This window comes from Medicago truncatula, chromosome 7 (genome assembly GCF_003473485.1).
Source record: "Medicago truncatula cultivar Jemalong A17 chromosome 7, MtrunA17r5.0-ANR, whole genome shotgun sequence".
Lineage (NCBI taxonomy): Eukaryota > Viridiplantae > Streptophyta > Magnoliopsida > Fabales > Fabaceae > Medicago > Medicago truncatula.
In genome coordinates this window covers 41,470,823-41,490,814 of record NC_053048.1, presented here as the reverse complement: position 1 = coordinate 41,490,814, position 19,992 = coordinate 41,470,823, and the positions used below count along the sequence as shown (strand labels likewise).

The window sequence follows — 19,992 nt, the reverse complement described above, 5'->3', positions numbered from 1 at the left end:
CTCGACACAAAAAGCAACTTCGTTGCTTTCTTCACCCATAGATAACCTAAGCCAATGGTGGTATATCTCATCCAATAAAATTGGCTTCTCTTGAAGGAGCTTAGTAGCAATTTCGCATGCACATGGTAGCCCGTAAGATGTCCTTTGAACACAACCACAAATGTCATTGTCCATGCACAATGTTTCCCTACAACGTGTCTCTTCCAAAGCAATGTTGTCCAAAGCATTTCTAGACACATGACCACCTAACCCCGAGTACAAAGTGACATCTTTGAATCTATGTTCCAACACGCAAACGCTTTGACCAAAGGATGTTTGTATAGCAGTGAACTGAAGCAACAACATGTCATGTATTTTCTCCCAACAAGTACCCAAATCACCCACACTATTGTCCAAGTATTTCTTCAACAAAGCATGAGCCGATTCGACCCTGTTTGTGGTCATGCAACCAAGATGCAACACATGGTCTGTCCATGCCCTCACAAATTTGTCCTTCACTTCATTCAAGGTGGTCATGGCATAATCTACAAAAATTGGGAAATCACTACATGAATCTTTGAACTCCACTAATGCATTTGCATATAACTGTTGAGTGGGCGATTCAACCATAACTTTCCATGCCTTCATTATCTTCTTCACCATATCGCGATTGCTCACCTCTTTCCCATCCTTTTTAAAGCCCAAAGGATATTTACAATCTAAGACACACCTTTGTTTAACATTAGCTTGCACATGAAAGTAACAATTCATTGCATAACTTTCCGGAAAAACATGTGCAACCGCTTTCATCAAAGACATATCCCTATCGGTAACAATCACCTTAGGCATATTCATCTTTGACGAAAGAAGTTTACGCAACATTTTTAAAACCCAAACAAAGTTTTCTTCTTTCTCATGTGTCATAAATCCAAACCCAACCGAATATGTCAAATCGGTTGAAGTCATCCCAACTACCTCAAACATTGGCATCCTATACATGTTGGTTTTGTACGTGGAGTCCATAACCAAAACCGTTGGAAAATTGTTAAACAATTTAATGGATGTTGGATGAGCCCAAAAAATATCTTCAATAGTATTACTTTCAAGTTGTGTTCTTGAGTAATAAGTATAGTTGTGCTCCTCCAACTTCGAAATTAGAAATTGCAACGGCTTCTTGTCACCCCTATTTGCCTTCCATATTTGTTGACGTTCATTGTACACTTGCTTCACATTTGTCATGCAATGTGGTCTTTGGTTCTTCAAATGTATCAAAATATTTCTTGGAAGCATCTTGCTCTTGGTCAAGTCACATACGATCTTCTTGTCGTCCTCCTTTAATCTACCGGCTAGAATGTGTCCTTCTAAAGCCGGCTCCATGGGATGGTTGTGAACTCCATTAAGAATGTTCAATCCCCATTCCTTTGTTTGCTTACTTTGATATCCACTAATCATGAATAAGCAACCGCATTTTCTTGAGCCCGTTCTCGCATGTTTCGGTTTTTTTTTCCGGAACTATGTGAGTTCCACTCTTTTCACACACTAGCCGAAACATTGGATTGATCAAGCTTGATCTTTGTGTGACAATTGTAAATCCCGCCTTATTTGCTTGTCGACGCACCCACTCAAGCAATTCATCTCTATTTTTCGACTTAACGTCGTCTGAAAAAAACTTAGCCGTGTCGACCTCGTGGGGTTGAAGTGGGAGTACACCGGAGCCGCCAACATACTTTGAAGCTTCAACATGGATGGAAGCTCCATCTATGTTTGTTTTCGCTTCAACATTAGGCGGTTTGACATCTCCGGAATTTTCGATAAAATTTTGTTTTGTCTCTCCCGGAACATCTTTCGCATTCTCTACCATTACTATAATTAAACAACACATAAATATGAATTAACAACTAAGTAATGTATAAACATCAATGCCATAATGAATTAAAACAAAAAAAACAAAAAAAACACAAAAGAATTTTCTTTTTGAAAATCTGGCAGTAGCTGCCATTTTTTCGTTGTGAAATTTTTCACCAAGAGTTCCTCGGTACTTAACTGCCGAGGATTCCCATGACAGAGTTCTACGTGACTGACGTAGATACCCATAAAACACCAAAAAAATCAATCGAATAAAATGCACAATACCTGTTTTTTTACGTCAATAGTGTGTTGATACCTCATATGCTTGATGCTTGAATGATTTTGGATCAAAAATTGATTAAAAAAAAAATGGATTTTGGGATTGAATGGAGCTGGAAATGAAGGTGATGAAGAAAATAGTGTGTAGGGAGAGCAAGTAGCTGTTTCATCGGATGAAACATTTTCCTCGGCAGTTAACTGCAGCCGGATTTCAAATTCCTCGGCAGTTAACTGCCGAAGGACATTTCCGTATTTTACTTGTGTGGCACAGCCAAACTATACGTGGGAACAACAATCCCCACCCCATTATTTGCTGGAAATTACCATTATACCCTTCATTATTATTAATATTTTCATATTCAATCTCATTTGGTCTTGCTGTTTCTCTCTCATCTGTAGGGAGAACTCAGTACGCGCTCTCTTCTTCTCCCAACAACAAAGCAAATCGAGTCCAGACAACCCAACCACCACACCACCGCCGGCCAGCCGCCGCGACCAGTCACATGTCACCTTCTTCTCCATCCATCACCCGCCGACGCATCCTCCTGACCTCCTCCATCTTCTGTGTTATCTCCATCTCTCTCCAAAAACCCTAATTTAGGTAATGTGAAAATTGAAATTGAATGTATTTTCCTTTAAATCTGATTCTTCTTTGATGATTATACGTTCTTTAATTGATGATTATATGTCCAGAAAAAATCCCTGATAAAAAGAGGGAAAATCTAGAAATGATAGTACATATTGCAATGAAATGTATAATAGAAGGTAGTTGTAAATCACTTGTGCGAAGATTACCAAATAGCTACTAGTTGTTAAGTTCTATTTTCCAAATAAAGAAAATCTCAAGGCAAGTAGCTACATGTCTTGTTTGTGGAGATAGATAGACAATGGAACATAGTAGTGCTGTTTGTTTTATAATGTTGTTTTACGGTTACTAATGTTGTTTTATAATGTTTAATGTTCTTTAACTTCTCACGGAAACGGGAGATGTACAAATAAATGGTTAAATTATGGCTTATGCTATTCTAACTATCATTGTTGTCTCAGGTGGCTTATGCTTTTCTAACTATTTATGGCTTATGCTTTTCTAAATAAATGGTTCAATTTTGTTATGTTTTTCGAATAATTGTTGTCTCTCATGTTGGTAAATATATTTTGCTTATTTTGCATACCTACTCTTTCTGATCTTGCTGTTGGTTTTGATTCTTGCAATTAACAGGTGAGGATACTATTGGAGCACACAGTTGGAAAAGTTAAGATGAGGATTCAAAGAATCGATTTTATTTTCAAGAGGCCGTTGATATTCAAAGAGATGAAGTTATAACTTCTTCATCCGAACCTGAACAAGTTCATGAGAATCCAAGAATTGAAAGGGAAATTAGTGACAGCCACCCCAAACATTTTTGTCTGGCTCCGCCACTGTGAAAGCATATATATGTAAGTCATGCTCAGAAGTACTTTCTCTGCCGAAGTAATCTCAATCGCTGTCGCCGTAGATTCAGTCTTTTTGATATCACCACCGACAGGGTAATTTCTCCGGCAATCTCTTTATAGAAACAGTAAAAAACTTTTTGCCCAAATGTGTATTCAATTAGTTACTAATCAATAGAGTAGTATTATGATATTGCAAAACTGAGATTTAATTTTCTCTGTTAAGTTTTTTTTTTGTGGAAATCCTTTGGTAGTTGTAAAGAAATCTAACAACTAGAATGGAGAGTGATATAAGATTATAAGGTTTATGTTTGTTCTCTATTTAGGGCTACTTTTTATTAGCAATTGTAAGAAATGTTAATGTTAGAACAAATCTGTTTCATTTGAAAAGTATGAGGATTTGATTTAAAAAATTAAGATTATGAAGACTAAAATCACACGATACTTAAGCTAAAGGACAAAAATACAATTAAGACTTTCAGTTAATTGTGTGCTTTGTACATTCAGGTTTGTATGGTGCAACCAAAAGCAGAAATGGATCTCCAATTTCAGTCAACAAATATGAGCAATACTTAAGTGCAGTTGCATTTGCTGTTACTACTTTTGGAACGGTTGCTTTGATGAGTGGATTCTTCCTTAAACCTGTTGCTACACTTGATGATTATCTTGCTAACGTTGTGCCTCTATTTGGTGGTTTCTTATCTATTCTTGGAGTTTTTGAGGTAAGTTATATGTTCAGTTTTCCACCAAACATTAAATTTTTTTCTAGACTATAAAGCATTAAAACAGCTGAGGTTTGTCAAGTTTAAAATGTTTTGTGTTTGTATTATTTTCATTGTTCAGATAGCCATGTGGGTAATAGCCGCTCGATACGGTGTTAAACTCAGCCCTTTGTTCCTGGTGCCATCTAATGCACTTTACTTTTCTGATACATACTTCTATAGTAAAAAAGAATGGGAAATGAAACTACACTAAACTTGAATAATTAGTCAATGAATATCGTTTACTAAAACCACAGTCTTATGGCTTCTTCAATTGAACCAAATATAAGACCATAATCACCGATATTGGTTTCATACAAATTTTGATGACAATATTGAGATTATATATAAATTACATAAGAAGATATTTGTAGAAAACGTGTGTACCCGCAATTTCTCGCGATTCGAAGGTTACGATTCTTCTTCAATGGTAGGAAACGTGTGTACCCGCAATTTCTCGCGATTCGAAGGTGATGCAGTGATGTGTTGGTGGTTTCATTGGTCTCGTTGCTGGGTTCTTTTTCCTTCAGTGGTACTTTTTTCTTCAATGGTACTTTTCTATCTCTATCTTGATGTTTAGCTTTTAATTGTTGAACATTTTTACCGTGGAATTTTCACAACCCCTGTACAATTGGTACGTGTTGAGAATTTTGTTGTTAGGCTAGCATAGCCATTATCTCATTCAATCTTCTGCTATAACAACAACAACAACCCTGTACAATTTTGTAAATCAAAATTTAAATTGTTAGGGTTTATGAAATGCTGCAAGATCTTTTTTCCACAATATATGAGCCTAAATTTTGAAGCGGTTTAGGGTGCCTGAGGACTTTAAAGAATTCATAATTCGATGATATCTTTTAAAACTTGAATGGAATTCATTACTGTGATTGTCTATGTGAGTTGAAATCAATTTTCTTAATTTGAAAAGGGGATTATATCATCCTAAAACCAATGATAGGAAATGATGAATATTATTTTTGCTCCTTAAAATTTTGTATATGTTGGGATGCCTCGGTGATTTTATGATCTTGAGTGCAATTCTAGACTATGAATTGTCACTCATATATGATACATGAGCCTAAACTTTGAAACTATTATGATGTCTCGATGACCCGAAAAGAATTGACGGATATTATTTGTCCCATATGTTGGCAAGTGTTGGGATGCCTCGATTTTATGATATTGAGTGCAATTCTATACTATGAATTGTCACTCGTATATGATATATGAGCCTAAATTTTGAAACTTGAAACTATTATGATGCCTCGATGACCCGAAAGGAATTGACAGATATTATTTGTCCCATATGTTGCAACTGTTGGGATGCCTCGGTGATTTTATGATCTACAGTGCAATTCTATAACATGAATTGTGACTCATGTATGATATATGAGCCTAAATTTTGAAACTATTATGATGCCTCGATGACCAGAAAGAAATTGACAGATATTAATTGTCCCATATGTTGCAAGTGTTGGATGCCTCAATGATTTTATGATCTTGAGTGCAATTCTGTACTATAAATTGTCACTCATATATGATATATGAGCATAAATTTTGAAACTATTATGATGCCTCGATGACCCGAAATGAATTGATGGTTATTATTTGTCCCATATGTTGGAAGTTTTGAGATGCCTATGTGATTTTATGATCTCGAGTAAAATTCTAGACTATGAATTGTTACTCATATATGATATACGAGCTCAAATTTTCAAACTATTATGATGTCTCGATGACCCGAAAGGAATTCATGGATATTATTTGTCCCATATGTTGCTAGTGTTGGGATGCCTCAATGATTTTATGATCTTGAGTGCAAGTCTATACTATGAATTGTCACTCATATGATATATAAGCCTAAATTTTGAAACTATTATGATGCCTCGATGACCCGAAAAGAATTGATGGATTTTATTTGTCCCATATGTTGCAAGTGTTAGGATGGCTCGGTGATTTTATGTTCTTGAATGCAATTCTATAATATGAATTGTGACTCATATATGATATATGAGCCTAAATTTTGAAACTATTATGATGCCTCGATGACATGAAAGGAATTGACCGATATTATTTGTCCCATATGTTGCAAGTGTTGGGATGCCTCAATGATTTTATAATCTTGAATGCAATTTTATACTATGAATTGTCACTCATATATGACATATGATCCTAAATTTTGAAACTATTATAATGCATCGATGACCCGAAAGGAATTGACGGATATTATTTGTCCCATAAATTGCAATTGTTGGGATGCCATGGTTATTTTATGATCTTGAGTGCAATTCTATACTATGAATTGTCGTATATATATATATATATATATATATATATATATATATATATATATATATATATATATATATATAAATTTTGAAACTATTACGATGACTCGATGATCCGAAAAGGAATTGACGGTTATTATTTGTCCCATATGTTGCAAGTTTTGAGATGCCTCTGTGATTTTATGATCTTGAGTGAAATTCTAGACTATGAATTGTTATCTCAGCACAAATTTTGAAACTATGATGTCTCGATGACCGAAATGAATTGACGGATATTATTTATTCCGTATGTTGCAAGTTTTGAGATGCCTATGTGATTTTATGATCTTGAGTGCAATTCTAGACTATGAATTGTTACTCATATGATATACGAGCCTAAATTTGAAACTATTTTGATGCCTCGATGAACCGAAAGGAATTGACGATTATTATTTGTCCCATATGTTGCAAGTTTTGAGATGCTTATGTGATTTTATGATCTCGAGTAAAATTCTAGACTAGCTCAAATTTTGAAACTATTATGATGTTTCGATGACCCGAAAGGAATTCACGGATATTATTTGTCCCATAAGTTGCAATTGTTGGGATGTCATGGTTATTTTATGATCTTGAGTGCAATTCTATACTATGAATTGTCATATATATATATACATATATATATAAATTTTGAAACTATTATGATGACTCGATGACCCGAAAAGCAATTGACGGTTATTATTTGTCCCATATGTTGCAAGTTTTGAGATGCCTATGTGATTTTATGATCTCGAGTGAAATTCTAGACTATGAATTGTTACTCATATATGAGATATGAGCACAAATTTTGAAACTATTAAGATGTTTCGATGACCGAAATGAATTGACGGATATTATTTGTTCCGTATGTTGCAAGTTTTGAGATGCCTATGTGATTTTATGATCTTGAGTGCAATTCTAGACTATGAATTGTTACTCATATGATATATGAGCCTAAATTTGAAACTATTATGATGCCTCGATGACCCGAAAGGAATTGACGATTATTATTTGTCCCATATGTTGCAAGTTTTGAGATGCCTATGTGATTTTATGACCTCGAGTGAAATTCTAGACTATGAATTGTTACTCATATATGAGATATGAGCACAAATTTTGAAACTATTAAGATGTTTCGATGACCGAAATGAATTGACGGATATTATTTGTTCCGTATGTTGCAAGTTTTGAGATGCCTATGTGATTTTATGATCTTGAGTGCAATTCTAGACTATGAATTGTTACTCATATGATATATGAGCCTAAATTTGAAACTATTATGATGCCTCGATGACCCGAAAGGAATTGACGATTATTATTTGTCCCATATGTTGCAAGTTTTGAGATGCCTATGTGATTTTATGATCTCGAGTGAAATTCTAGACTATGAATTGTTACTCATATATAAGATATGAGCACAAATTTTGAAACTATTAAGATGTTTCGATGACCGAAATGAATTGACGGATATTATTTATTCCGTATGTTGCAAGTTTTGAGATGCCTATGTAATTTTATGATCTTGAGTGCAATTCTAGACTATGAATTGTTACTCATATGATATATGAGCCTAAATTTGAAACTATTATGATGCCTCGATGAACCGAAAGGAATTGACGATTATTATTTGTCCCATATGTTGCAAGTTTTGAGATGCTTATGTGATTTTATGATCTCGAGTAAAATTCTAGACTTGCTCAAATTTTGAAACTATTATGATGTTTCGATGACCCGAAAGGAATTCACGGATATTATTTGTCCCATATGTTGAAGGTGTTGGGATGCCTCAACGATTTAATGATCTTGAGTGCAATTCTATAATATGAATTTTGACTCATATATGATATATGAGCTTAAATTTTGAAACTATTATGATGCCTCGATGACCCGAAAGGAATTGACGGATATTATTTGTCCCATATGTTGCAAGTGTTGGGATGCCTCAATGATTTTATGATCTTGAATGCAATGAATTGTCACTCATATATGACATATGATCCTAAATTTTGAAACTATTATAATGCCTCGATGACCCGAAAGGAATTGACGGATATTATTTGTCCCATAAGTTGCAATTGTTGGGATGTCATGGTTATTTTATGATCTTGAGTGCAATTCTATACTATGAATTGTCATATATATATATATATATATACATATATATATAAATTTTGAAACTATTATGATGACTCGATGACCCGAAAAGCAATTGACGGTTATTATTTGTCCCATATGTTGCAAGTTTTGAGATGCCTATGTGATTTTATGATCTCGAGTGAAATTCTAGACTATGAATTGTTACTCATATATGAGATATGAGCACAAATTTTGAAACTATTAAGATGTTTCGATGACCGAAATGAATTGACGGATATTATTTGTTCCGTATGTTGCAAGTTTTGAGATGCCTATGTGATTTTATGATCTTGAGTGCAATTCTAGACTATGAATTGTTACTCATATGATATATGAGCCTAAATTTGAAACTATTATGATGCCTCGATGACCCGAAAGGAATTGACGATTATTATTTGTCCCATATGTTGCAAGTTTTGAGATGCCTATGTGATTTTATGATCTCGAGTGAAATTCTAGACTATGAATTGTTACTCATATATGAGATATGAGCACAAATTTTGAAACTATTAAGATGTTTCGATGACCGAAATGAATTGACGGATATTATTTGTTCCGTATGTTGCAAGTTTTGAGATGCCTATGTGATTTTATGATCTTGAGTGCAATTCTAGACTATGAATTGTTACTCATATGATATATGAGCCTAAATTTGAAACTATTATGATGCCTCGATGACCCGAAAGGAATTGACGATTATTATTTGTCCCATATGTTGCAAGTTTTGAGATGCCTATGTGATTTTATGATCTCGAGTGAAATTCTAGACTATGAATTGTTACTCATATATGAGATATGAGCACAAATTTTGAAACTATTAAGATGTTTCGATGACCGAAATGAATTGACGGATATTATTTATTCCGTATGTTGCAAGTTTTGAGATGCCTATGTAATTTTATGATCTTGAGTGCAATTCTAGACTATGAATTGTTACTCATATGATATATGAGCCTAAATTTGAAACTGTTATGATGCCTCGATGAACCGAAAGGAATTGACGATTATTATTTGTCCCATATGTTGCAAGTTTTGAGATGCCTATGTGATTTTATGATCTCGAGTAAAATTCTAGACTTGCTCAAATTTTGAAACTATTATGATGTTTCGATGACCCGAAAGGAATTCACGGATATTATTTGTCCCATATATTGAAGGTGTTTGGATGCATCAATGATTAAATGATCTTGAGTGCAATTCTATAATATGAATTTTGACTCATATATGATATATGAGCCTAAATTTTTAAATTATTATGATGCCTCGATGACCTGAAAGGAATTGACGGATATTATTTGTCCCATATGTAGCAAGTGTTGGGATGCCTCAATGATTTTATGATCTTGAATGCAATTCTATACTGTGAATTGTCACTCATGTATGATATATAAGGCTAAATTTTGAAACTATTATGATGCCTGCATGATTTTGAAACTATTATGATGGCTCGATGATCCGAAAGGAATTGACGAATATTATTTGTCCTATATGTTGCAAGTGTTGGGATGCCTCGGTGATTTTATGATCTTGAATGCAATTCTATAATATGAATTGTGACTCATATATGATATATGAGCCTAAATTTTGAAACTTATGATGCCTCGATGACCTGAAAGGAATTGACGGATATTATTTGTCCCATATGTTGCAAATGTTGGGATGCCTCAATGATTTTATGATCTTGAATGCAATTCTATACTATGAATTGTCACTCATATATGACATATGAAACTATTATGATGCCTCGATGACTCGAAAGGAATTGACATATATTATTTGTCTCATATGTTGCAAGTGATGGGATTCCTCAATGATTTTATGATCTTGAGTGCAATTCTATAATATGAATTGTGACTCATATATGATATATGAGCCTAAATTTTGAAACTTATGATGCCTCGATGACCTGAAAGGAATTGACGGATATTATTTGTCCCATATGTTGCAAATGTTGGGATGCCTCAATGATTTTATGATCTTGAATGCAATTCTATACTATGAATTGTCACTCATATATGACATATGAAACTATTATGATGCCTCGATGACCCGAAAGGAATTGACGTATATTATTTGTCTCATATGTTGCAAGTGATGGGATTCCTCAATGATTTTATGATCTTGAGTGCAATTCTATAATATGAATTGTCACTCATATATGATATATGAGCCTAAATTTTGAAACTATTATGATGTCTCGATGACTCGAAAGGAATTGACGGATATTGTATATGTTGCGTGTTGGGATGCCATGATGATTTTTTGATCTTGAGTGCAATTCTATAATATGAATTGTCATATATATATATAAGCCTAAATTTTGAAACTATTATTTGATGTTTCGATACCCCGAAAGGAATTGAGAGATATTATTTGTCCCATATGGTGCAAGTGCTTGGATGCTTTAATGATTTTATGATCTTAAGTGCAATTGTCACTCATATATGATATATGAGCATAAATTTTGAATCTATTATGATGCCTCGATGACCCTAAACAAAACACTATGAACAATTCATTCATAGTGTAAAAGATGGATCCGTTGTGCATTTATGACTTTGAAAGCAATTCTAAATTGTAAACTGCCACAATGAGATGGAATATAGGATGCCTCGATGACGCAAATTGGATATTGTTTATTTAAAATTTTTGAAGTGTTGGGATGCCTCATTTGACCCTAAAAGAAGATTATGAACACTTTAATCATAATTTAAAGTTTAATGATGTCTTACATGTGACATTGATATGAATTTGTGTTCATATTATAAACGTTTGTATTTGTTGTACTTTTATGACCTTGAATTCATGTTTCGACCGTGAATTGTCATTGAGTGCTATATGGCATGCCTCAATGATCCAAAAAGATATATGAATTTTGTATGCTCCATGCATTTACTATTGTGTTTTTTTTTTTCTTCCCGTAATATAAAGGTTTGTACTCATTGTGCTTTTATGACCTTGAATTCACTTTTAGATTATGATTTTCCACTTTGCTATATGGGCTGCCTCAATACTTCTTTGTATTCATTTTCGAACGTTATGATGTTTTAAAGAAGATGAAACACATTGTTTGGTCCTTTCATCTTCTTTAGAACACGCAATATAAAAAATTTCTATACTCTATCTTGCTTTTCAGGTTTTAATTCTTGAATTTTTTTACAGTGGAATTAGTAGTACTGGAATGATTCAGCAAACTATGCTTTTCTATGGAGAATCTTTTGGCACCGATGACAATTTATTCGTTAGCTAAGGTAATGAGATGGAATATAGGATGACAAGCCTAAAGGAATGAAACTGTAGAAATTTATAGTCGGATGCTTAGAAGAATCTAAAAGATTCATAATGTAAAAGATGGATGATATCATTTATGACTTGAATCAAATTCTTAAATTTGAATTGCCCGTGTTGAAATCTTTTTTTCCTAATCCGATAAAGGGATGATATATCCCCAAGTCTGATGGTAGGAATGCATGAATTTTATTTTTATTCTCAAATTTTAGGTTTAATTGCACTTTTTGACCCCTATCTTTCCAAAAGTTGCAGTTATGACCCCCTAACTAATTTAAATACAAAACAGCCCCCTATGTTTTGATTCTTTGACAGTTTTGGACTGAAGTTCATTACTGAGGTGCCACGTGTATTATTTAGGAGGCCACGTGGCACCTCACTAATGGACTGGGGTCCAAAACTGCCAAAAAATCAAAACATAGGGGACTGTTTTGTATTTAAATTAGTTAGGGGGCCATAACCGTAACTTTTGAAAAGATAGGGGTCCAAAAATGCAATTAAGCCTAACTTTTTTAAGTGTTGGGCTGCCTAACTGATTTTATAGAGAACCACATTATGCACACTTTATTATTCACAATGTAAAAGCTTGATGGTGACTTAAATGCAAAATGAGTGAATTTTATTCACAATATAAGAGATGATTAGGCTTCTGTGGTTCTGAATGCAATTCTAGTCTATAAATTGTCATCCAAAGATGAAATATGAGCCTTAATTTTGAAATTATTGAGATAGTTCGATGACTCGAAAGGAATTGATGGATGTTATTTGCTCCATAAATGTTGCAAGTGTTTGGATGCCTCGATGACCCAAAAAGAAATATTATGAACACTTTATTCATAGCGTAAAATTCGATGACCTTAATACGATACTGATATGAATATTTATTCAAAATATACGGGATGGATCCAATGTGCTTTTATGACCCCGAATGCAGTTAAAGACTATGAATTGCCACTATGATATGGAATGCAACATGCCTTGATGATCGATCCTAAATGAATCGATGAATATTATAAGTTCCATTGATGTTGGAAATGTTTGGATGTCTTGAAAACACTATGAACAATTCATTCATAGTGTAAAAGTTGTATGATGCCTTAAATGTGATATTGGCATGAATTTTTATTCATAATATAAGGGATGAATCCATATCCTATATTACAGGGGTAAAACATTATTAACCTCTTGACAAATAGAAAAAGAACTATCACCCTATATTATACTATTATTTTTACTCTTTCTTTTCTGACTTATCATTTCCTTTTTTTTTTTTAACTAATTTAACATTGAAGTGTATAAAGCTACAAAACTAGAAAATGAAAACCATTAAAATAAATAGAAAACAATAAATATTTTATGATTGGGAATATACTCTATATATGTACCTGTCTGCTTGTGTGCAAGTGCTCTCCTTGCCAGCCATGCTAAAGAAATCTCCAAACCTAATCCAACTTCACCTGAGAAACCGACAAAACTAAGGAAGCAAAATAGCAACAAACAAACAAAAATCACAAAAGGTAAGAAACCATGGTATAAAAAATAAGGAAATTTCTCTTTAAACTTCTCAAAAGCTTCCCCCAAGCTACACTTAATGTTGTGAATTTGTTAAAAATCACACCAATAAAAAACTTAGATGTATGGAGTAAATTAATCAAGCAACTAAAACAGTGTGGTGATAGTTATAAACACAAGCAAAAGTAGAAAACAACGAGAAAAGATTGAGAACACACGCAAATTTATTTACCCAGTTTGGTCCAATACTGACGTGGTCTGAGAGAGAGAGAGAGAGAGAGAGAGAGAGAGAGAGAGAGAGAGAGAGAGAGAGAGAGAGAGAGAGAGAGAGAGAGAGAGAGAGAGAGAGAGAGAGAGAGAGAGAGAGAGAGAGAGAGAGAGAGAGAGAGAGAGAGAGAGAGAGAGAGAGAGAGAGAGAGAGAGAGAGAGAGAGAGAGAGAGAAGAGAGAGAGAGAGAGAGAGAGAGAGAGAGAGAGAGAGAGAGAGAGAGAGAGAGAGAGAGAGAGAGAGAGAGAGAGAGAGAGAGAGAGAGAGAGAGAGAGAGAGAGAGAGAGAGAGAGAGAGAGAGAGAGAGAGAGAGAGAGAGAGAGAGAGAGAGAGAGAGACTCGCTGTGAGTAATTTTAGAAAAGATTCCAAAAGGGTTATAAGAATTAGTTTCAAATCTAATTCTACCCAAAGTCCTGAATCTCTTCCCGTGACCAAGAGACTCATATCTAATAGTGTTTCTCCAAGGTGAATTAATCCCAACCCTAGTGTTTGTTGCCAAGAGAATTCTCTACAAACCCTAGTTTTATGTTGGCTTCTAAGCCCTTGTTTTCTGGCTCTACTTGCCTCTCTCTCTCTCTCTCTCTCTCTCTCTCTCTCTCAAGGTTTACATCTGATACAAGGTCTATATGTACAGAGAAATATAACTCATAAATTTGGAACGGATATCACGCTGAAGATACATTTCTCACTACTCGCCTCTCTCTCAAAGTTTACATCTGATACAAGGTCTATATTTATAGAGAAATATACTTATAAATTTGGAATGGATATTACGCTGAAGATACTTTTCTTTTTTTCCTCCTTCAAAATATATTTGCATCAAATATTCCCTTTAAACATATATTTGCATCAAATCTTCTTTCATACTTTTAAGAGCGTTCAATCTTTTGGAAGCACAAAATATATTTGAAACAAATCCTTTATATTTTTATCAACATTTCATCCATCAAATTTTGAGTCGATTTCAACACTTAAGCATCGTTCGACTCTCTAACGGTAGTTAGCTATTGTTCGATATTTTTAAGAGTGTTCAATCACTTTATAAATTGCTGGAAAAAAAAAAAAGAAAGAAGAAGCAATTTTCAAAAAATTAAGGTTGCTTTTGAGAGGCTAGAACCCATCACAAAACCAATTGAAAGTCCTATACTATCGTAGTGGAATCTCTCATACCCTATAGTAGATAAGTCTTTACCACAACAAGTTAGAAATAAGAGCAATCAAAAGGGAAAGTGAAAATAGGACACACACAATCAATGTGGAAGAAAGAGATCCCCATTGGCTTCTCACTGCTTCAGTCGACTCTCCAACATATGCTACTTGAGAGGACCCCTTACAGCTCCATGCTTCCCACTACCACTTGTTCATTTCCTTCAAATTGAGTAAAGGGCACCTAACCTCTTTGTCTCTTCTTCTACCTTTTCTTTTTCTTCATGGTACATGATTTTATTTTAAATTGAAAAGATAATTAAATTAGAGTTTTAAAAATATCTATAACAATCGTTGATGCGACATTATAGTTTGCATCAGCCGTATTTGATTACAATTCTCTCTAAAAATGATACTAAAGACGTCTACAACTAAAAAAGAGACTTGATAATTCAAAGTTTGACCAGAAATAAAGCTTGTTCAAAAACTGTTTCAACTAAGATTTTGACTTTAAATAAAGTTGATTAATTAATCAATTGAACTCGGCCATTTAATGAAAGTTCAAAATTTTGTTTACAAATCAACTGTCACAAAGTTACAACGACCATAATTTACTAAATGTATGCTTGACATCACAATAATTTACCAGAATATGGTCGCTTCGTTAAGTTACTGATACAACATGCAGTTAAAACCTTAGACTAAAGATAAAGTGAAAATATCAATATTCTCCTTCTGAAAATGACAAATCAATGTAGATCATTCCAAGTTGGTCCCTGAAAAATGTTTATTGGACCTAGTTATATGTGCAAATGTAACATTTAGATACAAAAAAAGCCGTGATGTTTGGCATGTGTTTACTGATTAGATTTCCATTTTTCTTCTAATATGATGTTCCACTTATGCACAAACACCTGTTCCAGCCACTTGGGAACTGTTTGTTGTTGTGCTGATGCAAGGAAGGGCATTTAAGCCATTTCACAAGTAGAAATTCTTCCTCCAAGTTGAATTATGAGAATAGAAGAAAACAAAATGGTATGTACTATGCATAATGGCTATGATGAAGTAAAGTAAACTATTTAATTGGTGGCTATGGGGGATATTAGTATGAGTATATTGTGTGGTCTTTGATTTTCATTATTTTCTCTTGCTCATGTATGTTTGAAACATTGTGGATTTTAATGATGGGATAAAAAGTGAAACAGGCAAATGCATAATTGGATAGTGCGTGATATGTATGATTTGGCAAACAATAAGACAAAGGAAATCTAGTGAATATATAACAACTATACATTGTTTTCTTATTGGATTACATGTATGACACTAGTAACACTAGCATACCACACCTACATGCAACTCTCTTTGTACCTATTGGGTCGTGAACAGAGTCAAAGGGATCATCTATGTTGTGCCAAAGTCAACTACACAAGTGAATTAGACATCACATCCTAACAAAAATCTTAACATTCATGTTGGCAAGCATCAAATTTAAAGAATTTATCAACTAGTCAAGAATCATACTTGTGTTCGGTTACAATTGAAGAGAGAGATATTTACTTCTTGATTGATAGACTACATGTTGTGCTTTATCATGAATCTTCCGGTTCTTACGGTCACAATTAAGAGATCTTTTTTAGCAATGAAAATTATCAAGATTAAGATGATGAATGGGTTTCTAGCAGATAGCATAACAATTTATGTTGACGGGGAAATTATTCAAGTATTATGTTATGTAGAGGTGTTCGCTCTGCGGTTTGGATCGGTTTTAAGGTAAACAGTCATCCGATCCAAAATACAAGTTAACTGTTGTTCGGTATGGACGACTATTTAAAAAAAAATCCGATCATATCCAAATATAAACGGTTTAATTTGGATCAGTTTCTGGATGTTCAAAATGCAATATGCAATTCTTTTAAAACGGGAAAGTAAAACTTACTTTAGGTCTCGCTAACTTTTAATGATTACTGGACCGACCTTGTGATTATGTCGTCAAGACTCGGGTCATCAACCATGCAAAAAGCTAAGTGTCACCATTTCAAATCTACATAACACAAAATTCACTTTGAAAACTAATTTTTGCCGTACTGTGTTAGATATGTATATTTAATAGAATCTAGTTCACCTTACTAATGTAATGATTTTGGGAAGTATGATGAAGTACTCATATGTTTTGGAAAATAAAAATTGTACTCCATGTCGACATGCATTGAAATTGAATCACCGTGAAGTTAACTACTACTAGACTAAAAAATCTAGCTAATTCTGAAAATGTACTAGTAGGACTAGAGATTCTCCATGAAACCAGCAATTGCAGCAAGTTATAGAAATCCTAGTATGTTTTTGTTTTATTTATTTGTTTGTTAGAGATAAATGTACTCATATCATGCATTCAGACAAATTGTAGTGCACTCAAATCATTGCGCTTTCATGCGATTATGTGGAAATTCTGCTGATAACGTGTTTGTGTTTTTCTGATGTATGTGGTCCTAGCTCTTCATGTAATTCATTTATCAATCAATATCTTTATTTTTGCATAAATAGAATATTATTCTTTTCTAGAAAATATAGCTGTTAGCCAGATTGGTGTATTAATCCAATTCATATGAAGATTTTGAGATCGATATAGCATATTATCATCTTTTTATTCCGTGGCGGAGCCAGAAATTTTATAGAGCTTGGGCAAAAATTTTATCGCAAAACGTTACTTCCTTCCTACGAATAATTTCACATTTCCTGCAGATAATTTCACATTTCCTACGGATATATCTTTCCTGCGGAACCTAAATCATTGGCAAAATCTGCAGGAAATATGTTTCCTGCGGAATTTACACAAAAATCCGCAGATAAATCCGCAGGAAAAGCTAAAAATTCTAGTAATGGTTAGACTTGCTACAAAGAAAGTTGGAACCGAGCCTGGGCACTAGCCCAAACTAGTTGGGGGTGGCTCCGCCCCTGTTTTTATTCACCTATAAAGCGCATGAATCATGTCATACTATATGGAAACCTAGGATCTAAGCTAGCTTTCAAAAACTAATTAATGTGACACAGATAGATAGTGCTTTTTTGCACCAGTGATTTAATTTTGCTTAAAACTCAATCAAGTATTAAACAGGAGAATATTTTTTAAATTCATTGAATGTGATGTATCTGATCTATATATAAATCGAATACATCAATTTATTTAATAAACCTAATTTTTTTTTATATATTTAAGATCGGATAGAGTATACTATTGCATATATTGAACACAAATTCTTTGGTGTCACTCATGGCTGTATGCAGAGAATCCATGACCCTTTTTGGACAAAAAATATGGATTTTTTGATATTTTTAAAAGAGAGAAAAATATGAAATTATATATAAAAAAAAAAAAAACTTCCATGGGCAGATGGGCCTAAAAAATCTGGATGCAACAAGAAGAGTTAATAGAAATATGAGTGTAGATCTATTTTTTTCTTTACAATTTTCATGCGTGCCAATTTAGTCTTTGAAAAAAATCCAAAGTAGTTCATGACATTTTTACACCGAAGATAGATTAGTTCCCAATTCAATATAATAAAAAGACTAATTTGTCCTTAGTATAATATTTCGGAGACTACTTTATGTTTTATTTTTGTCAAATGCTAAAATGATCTGCATGAAATTTAAAGGATTAAAATGGATCTTCAAGCTAAAAAGGTGTATTCCACCCAACAATAATTATCATGCTATTTTTTTAACAGTGTTACTTTGTAGTTATATTAGCATTCCTTAATTAAACTAATCTGTAAGTACTTGCTGTTGCTGAGGAATTATGATCAGTGATAAAGATTTTTTTTTTTAAAAGAGATAATTTTTTTTTCCACTTTTCTCTTATATTGTGAAAAGCATATAGAAATGTGGAAATGAGTGAGAAAAAGGTGGTATGTAAACTTATGAATTTTTTGAGACAGAGCATAATGTATTCGAGAATTTGAGCTTGAACTTTTCCCATATCCAAAAATCACATTGCATATTAAACGAATATTCTATCGATTAAGGGAAATTCCTCATCATCTACATTGCTAGTGTTGATATCTTAAGAGAGTGACTGAAATGAATGATTTGTATACACATTTATTATCTTGTCAAGAATCAATGCAGCAGCATATCATCAAGCAATAAGGAATTTTAAATCTTCAATTATTCTTTTTATCATATGCTATAAGTTTGGTGATGTCATCAGAAAAAAAAAATATCTATCAACATATTATAACCAGTTTAGGCACTCCTCTGTTCTCAAATTTTGTGTGAGTGTATGGGCACATTAGGTAAGAAAAAAATACGTGTAAAGAATTAATTTTAAACCTGCAACTAATTTTCCTTAAAAAAAAAAAATCTGCAACTAATTTTTAATGGTTAATTTATTTTAATCAAATTTAAATTTGACTCCAGCCTTAAGAAATTAATCTCTTAAAAAAGATCTTTGTTAGGTATTACGGTTCTATTCGATTAGTTCTACGAAATATAGTTATATGATAAGATCAATTTTTGTTTGTGAGAACGTGAATAACTAAATATTGTTTCAATTCACTTTGGTAACTATTTTAAAGATTTCTTGAATTATGGCTGTAAAAAAGAGCAGCCACATAATTTATTGGTAAGATTTCTGAATTTGAATGTATGGTGTGAGCACGAATGCATCTGCCCTTCATTTATTAACAAACAAAGTACTCCACTTTGTCACCCTTAAAATAATAATGCATCATGATTCATGAACAAACTTTAATTTTTTTATTTTATTTTCTGTATCGACATATGTCCTTTGAGTGCAAAATTAGTTTAAGTGGTACATGCAAGACTCATACCTTTCTTTCCTTAAAATAAAGACAAAAGTGAGACATAAAATATAATGACATATATTCCTTTTTATTTTCTTCCTTAAATTACTTCCCCAAAATTATTTGTCATGATTGGTGGTAATCCGGTAGTTTCTTTAAGGTGCATTTGATAGGTTAAAAAATGAGCGATATGATATGATAACTTTAGTTATACAACGTTTAATTTGTAAAACTGTTTCTAC

The 19,992-nt window shown here is 33.2% G+C and overlaps 1 long non-coding RNA gene across 2 annotated transcripts; it reads left to right on the top strand.

Moving 5' to 3' along the window:
* The first annotated feature begins 2,409 nt into the window (after nucleotides 1-2,409).
* Nucleotides 2,410-12,182, top strand: LOC120576904 (uncharacterized). Of its 2 annotated transcripts, XR_005642979.1 has the most exons (5): nucleotides 2,410-2,707; nucleotides 3,326-3,633; nucleotides 4,045-4,259; nucleotides 4,381-4,848; nucleotides 11,900-12,182. It is a non-coding gene; the product is annotated as an uncharacterized lncRNA (long non-coding RNA). The 2 variants fall into 2 exon arrangements; XR_005642978.1 differs by lacking the exon at nucleotides 11,900-12,182 and having other exon boundaries at nucleotides 2,415-2,707; nucleotides 4,381-5,916.
* Nucleotides 12,183-19,992: the final 7,810 nt, after the last annotated feature.